Source organism: Canis lupus, chromosome 20, assembly GCF_011100685.1.
Source record: "Canis lupus familiaris isolate Mischka breed German Shepherd chromosome 20, alternate assembly UU_Cfam_GSD_1.0, whole genome shotgun sequence".
Classification (NCBI taxonomy): Eukaryota; Metazoa; Chordata; class Mammalia; order Carnivora; family Canidae; genus Canis; species Canis lupus.
The window spans coordinates 16179421-16197830 of record NC_049241.1 but is presented as its reverse complement, the minus strand read 5'-3'; the positions used below and the strand labels follow the sequence as shown (position 1 = coordinate 16197830).

The following is an 18410-nucleotide window of genomic DNA, read 5'->3' as shown; positions in this document are numbered from 1 at the left end:
TTTGTTCCTTTTTATTGCTTAGTAGTATTCTGTGATATGAATATATTGTTATTTGTTTATCCTTTCACCTGCTGATAGACATCTTGGTTGCTTTCAGTTTAGAGCAATTATGAATAAATTTGCTATTAATATTTCTGAGCAATTATTTGGGTAGATATATGTTTTCATTTGCTTTGGATCATACTTAAGATTATAATTGAAGGATTGTACACACATTGGACTTAAACATTTTCCAAAGTAGTTGTGCCATTTTACATTTCTACAATTCTACCAGCAATATATGAGAATTCCCACTGCTGTAAAAAACAGCATTAGAATTTTAATAAGTATTGCTTTGAATCTGTAGATCACACTAGGTTGTCCACATTAACAAATTAACAATATAAATTTTCCAATCCATGAACATGGGATTTTTTTTCATTTATTCAAGCTTTCTTTAATTTCTTTTGTTTTAAGATTTTATTTATTTATTCATGAGAGACACAGAGAGAGGCAGAGACACAGGCAGAAGGAGAAGCAGGTTCCCTGCAGGGAACCCAATGTGGAACTATCCCAGGACTCCAGGATCATTCCTTGAGCCAAAGGAAGGCAGATGTTTGACTGTCAAGCCATGAGGGCATTCCGATGATTGTAGCTTTATTGTCATTCTTTGAGGTTGGTGTGGAAAAGGGGATATGACTGTTCTTTCATCACATAGCATGAATGATTCTTCTTTTCTCTTTTCTGTTACAGAACTCATCAGTGTAGACTTTAGAACTCTACTCAGAGTGGAAAACTGATTCCAATGGTGTGTAAGGATTCTGTGAAGACAGAGTCATCTTTTTTAAAAAAGATTTTATTTATTTATTCATGAGATACACAGAGAGAGAGCCCAATGTGGGACTCGATCTCAGGTCTCCATATCATGCCCTGGGCTGAAGGCAGTGCTAAACCACTGAGCCACCCGGGCTGCCCTCTTTAATTTCTTTCAGTAATTTTTTGTAGTTCTTTGTGTACAAGACTTGTGCCTCTTTGGTTACATTTACCTATAAGTATCTTCTTTTGAATGCTGTGGTAAATGGAATAGTTTTATTAATTTGCTTTTTAGATTGCTCATCGCTGGTGCATAGGACACAACTGATTTTTGTGTATTGATCTTGTACCCTGAAACTTTGCTGAATTCATTTAGAAGCTTTTTTTAAGGATTCTCTGGGATTTTTTTTCCTTTTTATTTAATTTGTTTCAAGTTTTTATTTAAATTTCAATTAGTTAAAATATAGTGTAATATTGGTTTCAAGAACAGAATTTAGTGATTCATCACTTACATACAACACTCAGTGCTTATCACAAGTGCTCTTCTTAATACCAATTTAGCCTCCCTCATCTTCCTTCCATCAACCTTCAGTTTGTTCTCTGTAGTTAAGACCCTTTTATGGTTTTCCTCTCTCTCCTTTTCCCTGTGTTCATTTGTTTTGTTTCTTAATATAAGATTGTGCCACTTACAAAAGGGGATGCTTTTATTTTTCTTCTTCTTGATTTGTATCTTTCATTTTCTTAACTAAATTTTACAGTACACTATTGAATTGCAATTGTGAAGAAGAGCATGCATGTCTTGTTTCTGATCCTATTAGAAAGCTTTCAGTCTTTCACTATTGAGTATAATATTATCTGTAGGTTTTTCTTAAATACTTTTTTATCATTTTGAGTAAGTTCTTTTCTATTCCTAGTTTTCTGAATGTTTTTATCATGGTAGGGTGGTAGATTTTGTCAAATCATTTTTATGCATCAATTAACATAATCATGTTTTTTATTCTCTTTAGTCTCTTAAAGAGATATATTTCATTATTGATTTTCTTATGTTGAACCATCCTTGCATTCCTGGAATAAATCTCAGTTGGACATGTTGTGTAATCTTTTTAACGTGCTTTTGGATCAATGGTGATTTTTTCCTAGATAGGCACTTGGCAATGTCAAGATATTGATTATTATAACTGGATGAGTGTGCTACTGGCATCTGATGTGTGGAAGCCAGGGTGTTCCAACAGTCTACAATGATCAGGACAGCTCTTTTTCCTCCACAAAAGGAATTAGTCATACCAAGGTATCATTATTGCCCAGGGTGAGAAACTTTTAATTATGCCAACCCTGCTAACATTCCTCTAGTGTGGACAACCATTCTCTCGCTAACCTATTACCTGATCCCACTCTCTTCAGACTCCTTAAAACACCTCACCTTCCTCCTACCTTCTTTCATGCTCTAGCCATAGCAAACCTCACTTAGTTGTTTTTTTTTTTTTTTATCAACCAAGTTATCTTTTGCCTTCATTTGCTATACATATATTTCCATCTGATCAGAACATCACTTTCCCTCTCATTCCCCAAAACCATCACTAGGTTTCACTTCTACCCATTCTTCAGTTCTCCAGTATTTCCTCCAGGATGGTTTTCCGATTCCCTTTAGACCAGGAAAGGTACTTTTGCAGTGTTTTTCCCAAATGTGAGCACCACTTGTGAGATTGCATTTCTCAGTTTGTTAAAATCACATTTTAACTTCTATAAAGTCCTAGAGAATCATATCCAATCCTGTTTGCTCTTTTTATTAATCCTAATTGCTTTATCATCATGACCTGCATCTTTGCCACTTATGTATTTGTATTTTGTTTCATTTTTTTTAAGTTGCAAGAATAGACGAAGGAGGCCAAATTCTTTTTCCTTTATCTGTAACATTCAGGAAGAGTGGGAGTTAAAAAAATGTAAGTTAGTGTTTTATGTGTGTACATCTCAGATATCTCTGAAACAAATACTCAATTAAAATATTTTAATTTAAACAAATATTAAAAAAAAAAAAAAGGAATCCCTGGGTGGCTCAGCAGTTTGGCGCCTGCCTTTGGCCCAGGGCGTGATCCTGGAGCCCCAGGATCGAGTCCCACGTAAGGCTCCTGGCATGGAGCCTGCTTCTCCCTTCCTCCTGTGTCTCTGCGTCTCTCTCTGTCTATCATAAATAAATAAATAAATCTTTAAAAAAATTTTAATTTTAGTTACTTAAATAATCTGACCCATAATTAGTTATTAATATATCTGAACTCTTAAAACTGTCAGTCCAGTATCTGCCTAAAGATTGGGACGCAGACCCAGAGTTATAGAGTACTAATTTTTAGAATTGGTTCTTGAATAAATTACCACATATACAAGCAAGATTTGAAAGTGGAATTTGGGGCAAAAGAAAGTAGCTCATGTCAGTGTTTTAAATCAATAGGCTTGGATTATGGCTTTCTAAGAATTTCTGGTTTCACAGGCAGTGTCCAATTTCCAAAGAGCGAAATAAAATGTAATCTGCACACAGTCAAATGCCAGGGGCAATGTGACTATTGTGCAAGTTCAAACCAGGTCAGAATAAAAATGACTACTAACCAGCCATCTAGCTTGTAAAATGATATAAGAACTCATTCTCACTTATTGCCCTTTACAAATATTAAAAAATAAGTCATGCTGTCAGCAAGATGCCTCAAGTTTCAGTGTTGCTTTAAGGACCAGAAATGTTTCAAGCAGGAGTTGGCTATCATGTGAACTTCAGTAAATCAAAGGCTACTTTTTCACTTAATCTAATCAAAGTACTGATAATATATCCTAATGGTTATTTGACAAGCCCCAATACCCTGAGATAGTATCATCTTAGGAGAAGATTTAAGACAAAAGCCAACACCATGTTATTATGGCATGCTAGATGTGTTCTGCCTTTTGGGGATTGTAGTTTTCAGTTTGTTTGGTTTTATGTTTCTTAGCATTTTTCAAAATTCTAATTTCTTCTTTTATCATTAGCTACATACTAAAACCTCTAGAACTATTGGCGTTTGCTAAGGTCTAACAATCTTCTAAATGCATATTATGTTCCTCAGACTATTTTTGCCTTGCTTGTATGTTTGCCCAAATATTTAAATTGAAAATTGTTTGGAGAAGTTTTAGATTTCATTCACTTATTTTGCTTGCAGACTTTCTGAGCCTCCATTTCCTCAGCAGCAATGTAAAAAATTGGAGAGAAAGTTAATCAGTACTTGATATTTTAAAAAGCTTATACATGTATATGAGTATATACTGATTATAGGTGCTTATTAAAATAAATCTATTATTCTGGTTAAGGTAAATCTGGTCCTCAGACTCATTCCTCTCTTTTGTCTTAGCATGCAGTAAGGCAAGAGTACATTTAGCTGGAAGGGTTTTTAGAGATTTGATCCTCTCTAATCAGCTTATCTAAAGTAGAAGCAATGACTCCCCATTTCATTATACCCCAGGTCACTATCTTATTATTCCATTTATTTCCTTTTTCATACTTACTCTAACCTTTATTTATTGTGATTCTGCCTACTTTCTTTTTGTCTCTGACAATACCATCTTTAGAATAAAAGTACAGGAGTGCAGGGGCCATGTTTGCCTTGTTCAATTTTTTTAAATCACTGACATGAAGAACACGTAGTAGGTCATCAACCAATACTTGTTACATTAGATATTTTTGATTGCAGATATAATATTATAGAGATGAAAAGAAATGCCCAGGGTAAAGCCAGAAGAAATGACAAAGACTTCCACAAAGATTGCACAATCTTTATATTTAGAGCTTTTTCCTAAATTATATCTTCTTCGTGTCTCCTCCTCCTCAAACACCAACTAGGAACTTTCAACATGACCAAAGGAAGGATAGAAAGAAACCCATTTGGAGACAAATACTTTTGTTACAGGTTCTGAATCTTCTTGTTTCCTAATAATCTGATAGGTCATTAATACATCATTGGTGGCTTAACCATTCTAAATACTATTTTTATATGTATCATATATAGGTACATATAATAGTATAAGCTATATAAGTAATATAGAAATATATAACCAATATATAAGTATTAATATATTATGATTTAATGTACATAATGTATGAATTATATGAGTATACATTTCATTTGTTTTATATTACTATATACACTTTATATATACTTTTGTAAAAGTACTTATTTATATATTTGCACATATAATGGAAATGTTAAAAAAATGCCTGCTCTCCTTTACTAAGATAAACAGAAATGCGGTTGCTTAAAAGACATATCATAGCACAGTTCGATAATAATTACACAACAGTCACAAAAAAGACAATCTATTTGTCATTTATAATTATTAATTAATTAGAACTTTATAGAAATGTTTCTTATTATATAACAATAATATTAAATAATAGGTAAAAGGAGAAAAACTCTGTAAGATTGATACTTTGTGTATTATAAACCAAATCCATTTTTGGTTGCATAAATTCCTTGAATTCTAAACTTTTCAAGTCAAATTTATCTGTATTGCTGTATACTCTCAGAAATATATGTAAACACATAGACCTCTCTGACTATACTCTGTTCCCCTAGAATCATGAGGTTCAGTTAGGCCCAATTATTGGATTCAGCTGACACAACCAGAAGAAATTTGTCAAGTCAATAAATTAGTTTCACGTCCTATATACAAAAAAATACAATGATTGATTTTTTTACTTTTTAATCTGTTAGTTTGACATCAAGTATTCTCAGCATTAAATGTGTTTTTATTGAATCCCTGCCCCCTGGGTAATGCAACCCAACATATAATGAGAGGATTTTTTCTATTTTCCAGAATTTTTTAGGACTTTCCATTAAGCTAAAGCATTTGTTGAACTGATATTCATGAAACTTCAGTATTTGATATGGCCATTCAATTTTTGTGAGTATATATATAATATATATATATATTCAAGAAAAAAATTGAGAGAGATACCAAAGGGTATTTTTTTTTAATTGAGAGAGTACCCACTACAGAGTTTTATAGCAGAGAATCACTGTCTACAAGACATATTCTAAATTAAGAAATTAAGTATGTTTAAGTATGTACCAAACAGATTTATGTAATTGCCTTCCCTTTAGCTACTGTTAGATTTTACCTTGAAATGGTTTATTATTGGTTGAATTTTAGAGGCACAATTCTGAGGCAATACCTTATCATTTTGAAATTGCTATCTCTCGTGTCAGAATAGTTTTCCATACCACAGCTTTCAACATTACTTATGCACCATAAATGTATTTTGACATTTTGTTACATAATGCTTACTTTGTCTTATTTATGCCCACATGATGATGGCTTGAAGTACAAGGCAAGATGTGTGTGGCCAAAATACAGAGGAGATCCCACTTCTACTTTGTGATCCTCCATTGACACCCATCTAGGGCCAACTATCATATTCCTTGTCATCAGGTCAGCTTCTTTAACTCAATCTTGTTTGATTTTCTCCTTGCTCCACAATTTAATCAGATTAACAACAACAACAACAACAAAACAACTGCCATCCAAACAAGCAAAGTATATTCCTAAAGTCACCAAGAAAATTAGAGACAGGGCCTACAGCAAAACACTATATAGATAAAAAATTGTCTTATAGAAGCCTCTAGGGATGGAATCACTGAGTTTAGAAGTGAGGAATGTAGCTGTGCTGGTTTGAGGGAAATAAAGTTACTAGCAGCTGACCTAACATTTTTCCTTTTGAATGTCAACAGCCTCTTACAGATATACATACTGCTAAGCAGCAACATTGTGGTAGCTGTTTCTCAAGTTCTTGATCAAATGACAGCATTAGAACTTCTGATTTTCCCTTTAGCAACCCAAATATATTCAAATTATAAATTGAAAGATATTGGACTTCTAATAACTCAAGCTTTCTGTGTACTATTAAATTCCACAAAGCTATTTTGGATAGGTAGTTTTTTATTTCTTATCTCATCTTCATTTCAATATTAGAACAACTAGGTGTATGCCTTCTTTTATTTGTATAGTTTTCTTTTTAGTATTTATGTAAATGGGTTTAAGTGAGAAATGAGTAAAATATATTCCAGGAAGGATATTAGAATACTAATATAGCTAATGCCATTCTTGGGAACCACTTAGGAAAAAAATGGATTCATTTAAAAAAGGAAGTTATAGAATATTATCAATCTTAAAAGATCAGCAGAGTGCTCTTATAGAACTATCACTCTGGAGAACATGTACAGAGCAGTATGAGTGCCACAGCCTTCAGCATATGCTTTTAAAATTATATGCATCTGTTAGTGTCAAAGGGCTCAACTTTTCCTGTTTGCCTGGAATGGTCCTGTTTATAGAATTCAAAATATTGCATCCCAAGAAATCCTCCATTCACAGATAGCTCAAGAAATTTGGTGCTGTTGGTCTGACCAAAAGTTTTGAGTGAAAAAGTAGCCAGGAATGCATTATCTTTGGGCATGTAGGCACAAGTTGGAAGAAAATGTGGGCTGATTTTTGGCTTCAACCTGTCCTAATTTTGTGACCTAAAGCAAATCACCAAACTGTTCACTCTCACTTCCCAGTTTTTCCCCAAAATATGAATAATACTTTTCTCACATGTAATTGTGAAATATAAGTAAAAGTATGAATGTGAAATGTATTCTAATATTCAAAATACTGTATAAATATGTTTTTCTTAACTCCAACAAGTTTGTAGCATCCTTTCTACGTGATAACTGTTAGAAACATATATACTGTAACTTTAATGTCAAGTGTACATGACATGGTTTTAGATAAGAGTTTCTGTACATTTATAAATATTGATTTCAAGTCCCAGGTCATGCTTTTAAGTATCTTCGCTTTTGGAAACTATTTACATTAGGCAATATTTATTTGTATAAAATGACTTTTGTCTTCTTTTTTGACTTTTCATCATTGACCTTATTAAATACTAAGTCCTTTTGAATATATGTATGCAAATATGTCCAGGTAGACATAGATACATTTCCTTAATGTGGAGTTTAAAAACTGGTTTGAAAGGCCAAACCTTAATTTTTAGTGCGACTTACCTATTGAAAGTCCTGTCTTCTCTATATTCTCTTTACTTTTTTAAAATTTTTTTTTTAATTTATGATAGTCACAGAGAGAGAGAGAGAGGCAGAGACACATAGGCAGAGGGAGAAGCAGGCTCCATGCACCGGGAGCCTGATGTGGGATTCGATCCCGGGTCTCCAGGATCATGCCCTGGGCCAAAGGCAGGGGCTAAACCACTGCGCCACCCAGGGATCTCCTATATTCTCTTTACTTAATGAAAAAGCCAATTACAAAACAAGAAGATTGATAAGTAGCAATAATCTTGGTATTCTAGTCATAAAAATCCTTAGTGAAGTCCAGTCTTCATAAAAGGCACTGACTGTATTTTAAGGCTAATTGTATGTCTAATAGCAGAGGTTTAATAATTGTAGCTGATGCTGTCCATTCACTGAATGAATCTCCCACACCACTACCCACCACCAAGATTCACCACTACAACCCTAATGACCAGCTAATACTGTGGAAACCTATCTCTGACTGTTTTGTCACATAAGAAACACGCTTTGCTCCATGTAGGACAAACTAGAACTGCCTGAGAGTTAATGCTCCCAGAAGCAACCATCAATCCATAATGGATGGGGAAAGAATAAATAAATACCCATCTTCTGTGCCTTCAGTTAGGATAACTATACATTGTTCTGTACATTGTAGTGTTCCCCAGAAAGACTGGGATTCAATTGACCACAGTGATAACAGGCCTGATCACAAACCTTTATCTTCATTCTTTGTTTGAGTAATCCATTTCTCTTCGCTTTTTTTTTTTTTTTTTTTTTTTTTTGGATCACCTCCCCAAACAACTTCTTGTATTCAAGTCCTTACTTCATAATCTACTTTGAGGGAAACTCAAAACAAGAAAATAATGTTTGGTAAAGCAATTAATCTACCAGTATGAAAAGATACACACATATCCAAGTAAACCTCCGTCTCTTTGTGTCATCTTTCTCTAAGTTGGTTTTGTAACTGTTACAAAAGGAACTCAGTCAGGATTTGGGGAGAGTAAGTCTTTCTTAATTGAGGTGGAGCTTATTATTTTTGCTTTGTCTCTAGAGATTCTTTGAATACAAATAATAAAGTTGAAGTCATAGAATATATAGAACAGCAAAGGAACTGAGAACTATTTTTCTTACCTGGGAGGTTGACCCATAACATAAGAGGCAGACCCTGAAGATGTTCCAGACAACTAAGTTCTGCTAAAGCCTGCTCTGCTATGTGATAAAAGTTCTTGACACTTAGAAGTTGATGTCTTGGTGTTCTACTTGTAAGTGGTAGGTCTGATAGGAGATTAAGGACTATGATATGTATCCTAGAAATTCAGCACAAGAGCTCAGAAGCTGGTACAGTGTGAATTATGAGCCACTAGACACATAAAGCTTGATGATCATGTCTCATAGCCTGTGGTACACAAAGGGAGGTTCTTGTTAATGCTGGTGGGAGCTGTGTGCAAGCTTCACACGAACAGTCAGTCCTTCAGAGTCTAATCAAAGGCTGCTTAGGGGGTTGTTCTCCTTGAGTTAATGGAAGTATGAGTGTTCAATGAAGGGAAATTAGCCCCAGAAGACAGGGAAGCAAATTAAACCTTTATTTTGATTTGAATTGGGAGTGAATAAAGTGTTCACTGCTCACTAAACTCAAGTGAAGTTAACATGTGAGAATGAATGAAGACAAACTTCTCTGTGTGTCAGGGAAGACCTCAGGGCACTTTGCACCCAGGAGTCTCCTGGGGCAGAGCTGAGTTGGAGGTGGCCATTCATCATACTCTGAAGATGATGGGGATTTTCAGTAAATGCTGTATCAATGTAGTTAAATCTTCCCAGAACCAATAAAAATGCCCTTGCCTTTTCTACCCTCTATTACAAGTAATTGCTATTCATCTACTTATGGATATCTTGGAAGTAGTCGCAGAGTACTTGGAGTGCCTGGGGGATGAAAAGTTTGAAGGAAAAATGTAGCTGTATATCATTGGCATTCATGAGCAAATTCACATTAGATGTTTGAAAGGGAGGTCCCCAGGAGGCAATAAGAGAAATCAGGAACAATATTGTGCCAAAAATATTACTCTGACCAGGACATCAGGGAGTTTATGTCAGGTAGAGTGAAGGAAAGGGATTTGGAAAGAAAAGATGTATGTGCTTTTCTATGCATTTAGTTTATTTATATGTGTACATCCTCTGAAAAAAATAGTATATTCTGGGAATTGACAACCTGATTGGGCCTGAAACTTGTGAAATATGCAGCTGTGCTTGTATTTATTTTACTCTAAAACCTCTGAAAAAACATCTTGCAACATGATCAATACATTTTCAAACTCATATCCTTTTAAAATCTGTTTGCAATCAGTAAACCAAAAATGGCTTGTACCCGGGTACCAGTTTACATTTGGGAAGGCATGTTTAAGTCACTGGGGATCCAGCTGCAGAATCTGAAGTTGTTGTCTTTTTCTGGAAGTTATGTAACTTTTTGGGACCTAAAGATCAACTATCCCATTGATGTCATACCAGACACATAGTTTATAAAAACATATGAAGAGGTGGGTGGGTGATACCATGTTTGCCTGGAGTCACTTTAATGCAAAAAGAATTCTTCCTTCTACTTATGTGCTCATTCTCAACTCTTCAGGCCCTTGAAAGCAGGTAGTCTAGATTAAGTCTACTTACTTCTGTTCACTTCCCTTATATAAAAAGTCTAGTGTGGGATGCCTGGGTGGCTCAGTGGTTGAGCATCTGCCTTAAGCTCAGGGCGTGATCCCGGGTCTGAGATTACGTCCCACATCAGACTCCCTCTGCCTATGTCTCTGCCTCTCTCTCCCTCTCTGTCTCTCATTAATAAATACATAAAATCTTTAAAAAAATAAAATAAAAGGTCTAGTGTATCACCTTCCAAGGAGATTGTACTAAAATCTATCAAGATAGCAAAGAGAATAGTAACTCTCAAAATTATTATTGCTTCCAGATGGCTTTTTCCATAACACCCTGAAATACATTTAAGTCACTCATAAGTACCAACAAAGCACCCATTCGCTCAGTGAATTAATATAACTTAACCACTCCAGTGTACAAGGACACACACACACACACACACACACACACAACCTAGAAAAATAGATGATGCAAAGTATATCATGAAAAAGCAGACATACCTTAAATGTTTCATTCATTCATTCATTCATTCATTCATTAAAGATAAATCAATTAGACGCTGAAAGAAAAGCAAAAGCATTTCTAAATGAAGGTATAATAAAAAATCTTCATGGAATAAAGATCACTGAATCTTGGCAGAATGCTAAAATTAGAGAATTCCAGGAAGATGGACAAACATAATCAAAGAAGCATTCTTGAAAATGACCTGATCTTTTAATTTTTTTGTTTTTGTAGTTAATAATGATGATAGTGATGACAATAATAATAGCAATTATTATTAATTGAGCCCTAATTTCATCTGAGATGCTCCTCTAAGCAGTTTATGTGAGTTAACATATCCTTACCTCAAACCTGGAAAGAAACTATTATTATTATCCTCATTTTTGAGGAGGAAAGGCACAGAGGAGATAAGTAATCTGTACTAAGTCTCCCCTAGTACGAGGCAGAGGCTGGACTGGAATGAGCAGCGTGGCTACAAAGCATGGGCTCTTACCTGCTACTGTCTTCTCTTGAGGAGCTCACAGAGCCCCTGAGTCAGTGATTATTTTTCTTCTCATTTCCCTGCAGACATGGATTGTCTGACAGAGCCCATGTCATCTTTGAGAGCAACACTCTGCTTTTATTCCCACTATAGCCCCTCCTTACTTAGACTTTTTTCCCCAAATTACCTTCACATTCAATCTGCCTCCTGTGATAGAAACCAATTAATACTATTTTCAGAGTAATTCCAGGCACATATATCCAGAGAGCTGACAATAAGCCCGTGCTTCCTGTATATAATATGAAAAGGAGCCTTGTCTTGAAATCAAAAGATCTGGGGATGAGGTCCAGCTTAGGCACAAACCATCTATGTGCTTTTTTTATCCTATGTGGTTCTAGGAAAGTTAATCTCACTGAGCCTAAATTTCTCTTTCCTGGTAATTTAAGAAATCAAAAAGAGACATTTTATTTGACAAATCACCTTTCACACTGTAGATCATTTTACAAAAGTGGGTACCATTTACATGAATATGAGTTTTAAGTGTTAGAAGGCAGTTAAGTCCTGTTACTAAGAGGGCACAGAGCAGACATGAAGTGGCAACATCCTAATACCCTCCCCTTGGGAAAGTGTCCAATCAGGTCAAAAGGTGCATTTATTTTGCCTGCAAATGCTATCTCCAAAGGTGATAGAATGGGCCAAGGGCTGGGAATGAGGTCGGTTCTCCATGCCTCTTGCCACAGTCTCTCCTCTCAGGGCCTAGGTATTTAATGAGAATAACACACCTTCAACAAGAAAAAAGCCTGATCCGCATTTCTGTAATTTCAAAAAGCCAAGGAATGGGGCACTTAAGAGACTGAGGTGTAATGGCATTCCCAGTTCCCAAATGAGTTATTATTTTTTTCTTTCTCTCCTTTTATTTTTATTATTTTCAAAATTCTAGCCTCTCAATAGCAGAGGAATTTCCCAGACTTTTGCAGCAACAGTGTTGACAGGCAACTGCATTTTCCTCCTGAGGCAACTCCTATTTCTGTGAGGTCAGGACTGCCAATGGGAGCACATATCAGGGGACAGGTTGATGGAAGAGAAGGCAAAAGGTCCAATTGTCCAGGGGTTGGGGACCATGAACCTTAGCCAAGGGGAACAGAATGGAATCAGTGTACATCCTGCTGTGAGTGTTCACTATTTTTTTCACCCTTTCTCTCGTAATGGATAGCCTTGGAAGAAAGTGCGTTCTTTCTCAGCAGAGAGCCTACGACTGCATAGTTTTAATACATTCATGGTAATATGAATATATAGATTTTCTTTTAATAATTCTTTTCCAGGTAAGTCAGAAAATTCACACATCCAGGCATTAAAAAAAGAAGATATACCATTTACTTCGGTCAGAAAATCACTGATTGGCATGAATGTGATTAGAATCCAGTCAATTTTCCTGATCAGTTATGCAGGAGAGAGATACTCAAGTCATTTAATCCCTGATGTATATCTTGGGCTTTTTCCAAGTTGGAGAGCTCTCTCCAACCCTTTATTTAGTTGATCCTTACAAAAATTAGGAGCAGATGGTAGTACAGATACGACCGTCCCAGAATTTACTGTGAGCAACCTAAGAACAGAGGTTGCAAGACTTACTTAGATTCTATCACTAGCTAGTGGCAGAGATGGGACTCAGAAACCTTTGCATTTCTGGTCCAGGGCTCTTTTGTCTGGAGCAGGTTTTCCCAAAGTGCTTCTTTGGCGCATTCACCCTAGGGAAAAGCATTGTAGAAAACAGAATCCCAGGCTCATGAAAGTCTGAGTAATACAATATACTATATCTTTCTCTTCAAATGTTATGATAGACCTTCCAGTAGCAGAGATATTGAAAAATCCTGCAGGAATTTGTTCACTTTATTTAACCTTATGTTTTTTGCATTGTATGACTGCATGCAACTTTTTTTCTTAAGCCTGAAAAGCACATGATGGGAACCCTTGCCCAATGCCATATACATTTATAACAGTACAGATTATTCACAACAAAGGAGGAATCATCCATGTGCAACTCAAATACGGAGAGATCTTTTTTTTTAATGCTAAGAAATTTGAGCTGCATCTCCTAGTGTCAGCTTTGGGCAAAATTGTAAAGTCTATAAAATTGACTGGTGTGGTAGAAAGCACAGGCTCAGGATTCAAGCAGAAACTGGTCAGATGATGGACTTTTCTGCCACTCATTAGTTGGGTTCACTCTGTCCAATTCCTTATCCCTCCCAGCATTAGTACCCTCGACTGTACAAAGAGAGCAGTCCTTGTACCTACCTTATAGTTCTGCTATGAAAATTCAATGAGACATTACACGTACAATCCTTGGCACAGAGCCTGGTCACTATTCAAAAAGTCATGTTACTATTCTTCCTGTGATCTTCCCTTTCAGCCAGCCCCCTGGTATCTCATTCTTTTTCCTATTCCTTCTCTTTTTCTGTGCTGTCACACAATCCAAAAGGACTCTGCTTCCAGCTATCTCACCCGGGTGGTGTCAGGCAGGGAAGACAGAGACTAGGCTGGTGGTATGAAAGAGTGAAATGGGTTGGGTCTGAGAAGTCGAGGTCCCCCAGGCTAAGACAAACAGTGGAAAAAAAAACTAAGCACTCCTGAAACTGGTTGTAATTAATGAATTTTTGTTGTATTGTTACTGTGTAAAAATGTGGACTCGATGTCAAATATCTAGGTTTTTTTAAAAAAATTATTTAACTGAATTCAATTTATATTGAATTAGTGACTTTATCAGTTGCATATAACACTCTGTGCTCTTTCCATCAAGTGCATTCCTTAATGCTCATCACCCAGTTATTCCTTCCCTACCCTTGTCCCCTCCAGAAACTGTCACTTTGTTACCTGTAGTTAAGAGTCTCTTACGCATGGTTTGCCTACCTCTCAATTTTCATGTTATTTTTATTTTTCTTTCCCTATGTTCATCTGTTTTGTTTCTTAAATTCATTTGTGAAATTTAAGAAATCATATGGTATTTGTCTTTCTCTGACTGACTTACTTCACTTCGCATAATACCCTCTAGTTATATCCCCATTGTTGCAAATGGCAAGATTTCATTCTTTTTGGTGGCTGAGTAATATTCCATTGTGTATGTATGTGTATATATATGTATGTATTTCACATCTTTATCCATTCATTTGTCGATGGACATCTTGGCTGTTTCCACAGTTTGGCTATTGTGGATATTGCTGCTATAAATGTTGGGGTGCAGGTGCTCCTTTGGGTCACTACATTTGTATGACTCAGTGCAATTACTGGGTCATAAGGTAGTTCTACTTTTAATCTTTTTTTAAGATTTTATTTTTTTTAATTTTTAAAAAATATTTTATTTATTTATTCATGAGAGACAGAGAGAGAGAGAGAGAGAGAGAGAGGCAGAGACATAGGCAGAGAGGAAAGCAAACTCCATGCAGGAAGTGGGACTCGATCCCAGTACTCCAGGATCATACCCTGAACTGAAGGCAGATGCCCAACCAACAAGCCACCCAGGCATCCCAAGACTTTATTTATTTATTTGAGAGAGAGAGAGAGAGAGAGAGAGAGAGCACAAGCAGAGGGAAAGGGGAAAGGGAGGGGGAGAAGCAGACTCATCACTGAGCAGGAAGCTCGATGCAGGGCTTGATATCTCCAGGACCCAGAGGTCATGACCTGGGCTGAAGGCAGATGCTTAACCAACAGACCACTCAGGGGCCCCCCCATTTTTTAACCTTTTGAGGAACCTCCATACTGTTCTCCAGGGTAGTGCACCAGTTTTCATTCCCAACCACAGTGTAAGAGGATTCCCCTTTCTCTGAGTCCTTGCCAACACCTGTTGTTTCCTGAATTGTTCATTTTAGCCATTTGGACCGGTATGAGGTGGTATCTCTTCAGAAATTGAAAGAGAAACCCAAATGTTAATTTTTATATGGGTTCCTCAATGTTTAAATACTCTGATACAAAAATCTAGCTTTTGGCCTATCACCGAATAAACCCTGGTCCAGAGGATTTCTGACTTCCTGCTCTTAAATAGAATTAAAAATAAACACGCTTAAAAGGGCTTAAGAAGCTTAGTTTAACCTTCTCCTTGATGCAGAAATGCTCTCTATAATATCCAGAAACGGTGTCATCTAGCTACCTTATATAATCCTAATGATAAAGAACTTGGTATCTCAAGGAGAAACCATTTCACTTTTACTTTTTTGTAGGAACAATTTCATGGAATACTCATATAAACCCATGTAGTAGATACTACTTTTTCCATTATAATTATCATGAAACTCAGGCTCAGAAAGGCTATTCTATTTTCTCTAAAATCACCAAAGCTATTAAGTATCTGTAGGTTGTGCGATAGTAGCCCAGACTGTCTAGGTTTCAAAGCCAGTACGCTTAACCACTGGCTAAACAGTTCTACTTGTTAAAATGCTCTGGGCTGATATTAAGCTGAAATTTGCTGCCCTGAAATGTCTACCCTTTGGTCACAGTTCTGCTCTCCTGAGACACAAATAATAAGTCTAATCCTTCTTCCACAAGACAGCCCTTCAAATATTTGAAGATGGCTCTTCTCCGCCTGCTAAATCCTCTCTTCTCCAGGCTAAACATACTCATTTCTTTCTACTGACCCTCATAAGTTCCCAGGCACTTCATCATCTTCACCCTTCTCCCCAGGAGGGAGTTTCAATTTGTCAAAATTCTTCTTAAACCATGATGTTTAGAAGAGAATACAATCTCCCCATGTGGTTACGTAAGTGCACATTAAGACAAAAATAACACTTCCCTTGTTTTGACCGTTATGATTTTACTAATGCAGTCTTAGTTATATCTGATTTTTGGCAACTAGGTAAAAAATAGGCAAATATTAAATGTTGGCAGATTCACCCCATATGATTGTGTTGTGTCGGTTTTTAAATATTGATTCATATAAAGTCACTTTTCTCCACCATACTCTACTTCTAAATAAGTAGATCAATTTTTTAAACCTAAGTATAAGATTTAATATATATTTTTATTTATATAATATATAAATTATATATAATATGAGTATTATATAATATATAGTATATAAAAATATCTAAACATTTATATTATATGTATGACTTATTAGAATTAGGTAATATTTTGGCCTATACTGATGTTTTGTTTTGTTTTTCTTTAATTTGAAGAATGTAGCAAAGCAGAAAATTTTCTTTTTAAATATTCTCATATTCAGACTACTTTTTCTTAGGCACAGAAAGAACTAAAAGGTTTTTTTTTTCCTCTGCTCTTCTAATACTTCTCCCCAGATTTTATACTTTCCCCAAAACAAAACAAAAATACTTCATACACATCACACATATCTGTTTTAAGAGGATCTTGCTATAAATATTCTTGTTTTGATTATTTTTTGGTTAATTTATTTAAAAAAAGTAAAAAGTAAAATAATCTGTTCCTTGCTGTTTAACATACACATACACACACATATATACACCAAATCATATGTCATAATATATTATATGTATATTTTATACAGGAGCAAAGTTAAAAAATAACTGAATAAATGCATATACTTCATTCTTTGTAATCTAGATATTTCTGAAATTTGTTATCTGAGGTGTTCTCTATGACTCTCAGCTTTCTGTTGCCCCAGAGCTTAATCAAATATTCAGTAGGCTGGGGCTGAGAACTTAACCACCAGAAATTACTTTCCATGTCATTCTTTAGCCAGGTATTGGTAAACGCAGCCTTGGACTAAACTCTATCATATATTGTTTCTTGATAAATAAAGTTTTATTAGAACACAGCCACTCCATTTGTTACTCTCCTGTCTATGGCTGCTTTTATGCTACAATAGTTCAGTTCAAGTAGTGGTGACAAAGACCAAACTGCAAAAACCTCAAGTATTTACTGTCTGATGCTATACAGAAAAAGTTTCCCAACTTCTTGTTTTCGCGGTTGGCTAACAGTCCATCTACTCTATTATACTGGGAACTACAACTGGCATATCCCTATCCCTATGTTAAATGGTACTGAAAGAAAAAATCATTTAGTTATTTGCTTCAGGAAATATTTGCTTCTACAGGATAAAACTCAACATTTCAGGATGCACATCAAAAGTCTCACTTCATGGTACCCATCAATCTACAGCTATTATTGCATAAACTTGCCCAGTCCTACTCAAGTTCTTGTCTTGGAATAACAACTTTAAAATCACTCGGCTCAGGCCATGAAATCCTATATATATATATCATCCATAACTTCCCCTCCCAAGGTAGTGCTAAGACCATGTCAAATAGTAGTCTCCTTTTCTGCAATAAGTCTAATAAACATGAATTTGGCCAAACAGGTATTTCTTCTCATCCTTTTAGGAGTGGAGAGTGGACATTACAAGTCCTCCAAACCAGTATCCCCCAACTTGCATTCTCTTATTCTGAGTAGCATAAACACCAAGAGCATTCCTAGAAGGTCTCATTACCTGCATTTTATATTTGGGAAAATGGACCCACAGAAGCTGAAGCTATTTAGACTGGGGTGGTATGTCCTATGTGGCAGATCATGAGGAACAACTAGTAAGGAGAACCCTCTGTCAGGGTTGTGCCTGTAAGTCCCAGGTCTACTCTAGGTCATGAACTGAATTAGAATAAACATTTACCTGCTCAAGGCCTCACTGGCCTCACCTATGAAAGCAAAAGGCTGACCTATGTCATCTATACACTTTCTTTAAATTCTGCAGTCCATTGAAAGTATGATTTTTTAGCAGTTAGAAAATCAGTTTTTCAAGACTGATCTCTTTCAGGAAGACTCCTCAAGCAGAAGGCATCTGAGATCGACTATATCGAAGAGTGAGTTAAGTTCTACTGCCTATTGCTCTAACAAAAAAATAATGTACAAATAATTCTATTTTCATAACAAACATATTTGCATTTATTTCATGCTGTTAACAACTT

At 35.8% G+C, this 18410-nt stretch overlaps 1 protein-coding gene across 2 annotated transcripts in view; it reads left to right on the top strand.

Annotated features, from left to right (window-relative positions):
- The window catches only part of CNTN6 (contactin 6), a 270512-nt gene that overhangs the window by 30963 nt on the left and 221139 nt on the right, over positions 1-18410 (top strand). The window lies entirely within an intron of this gene.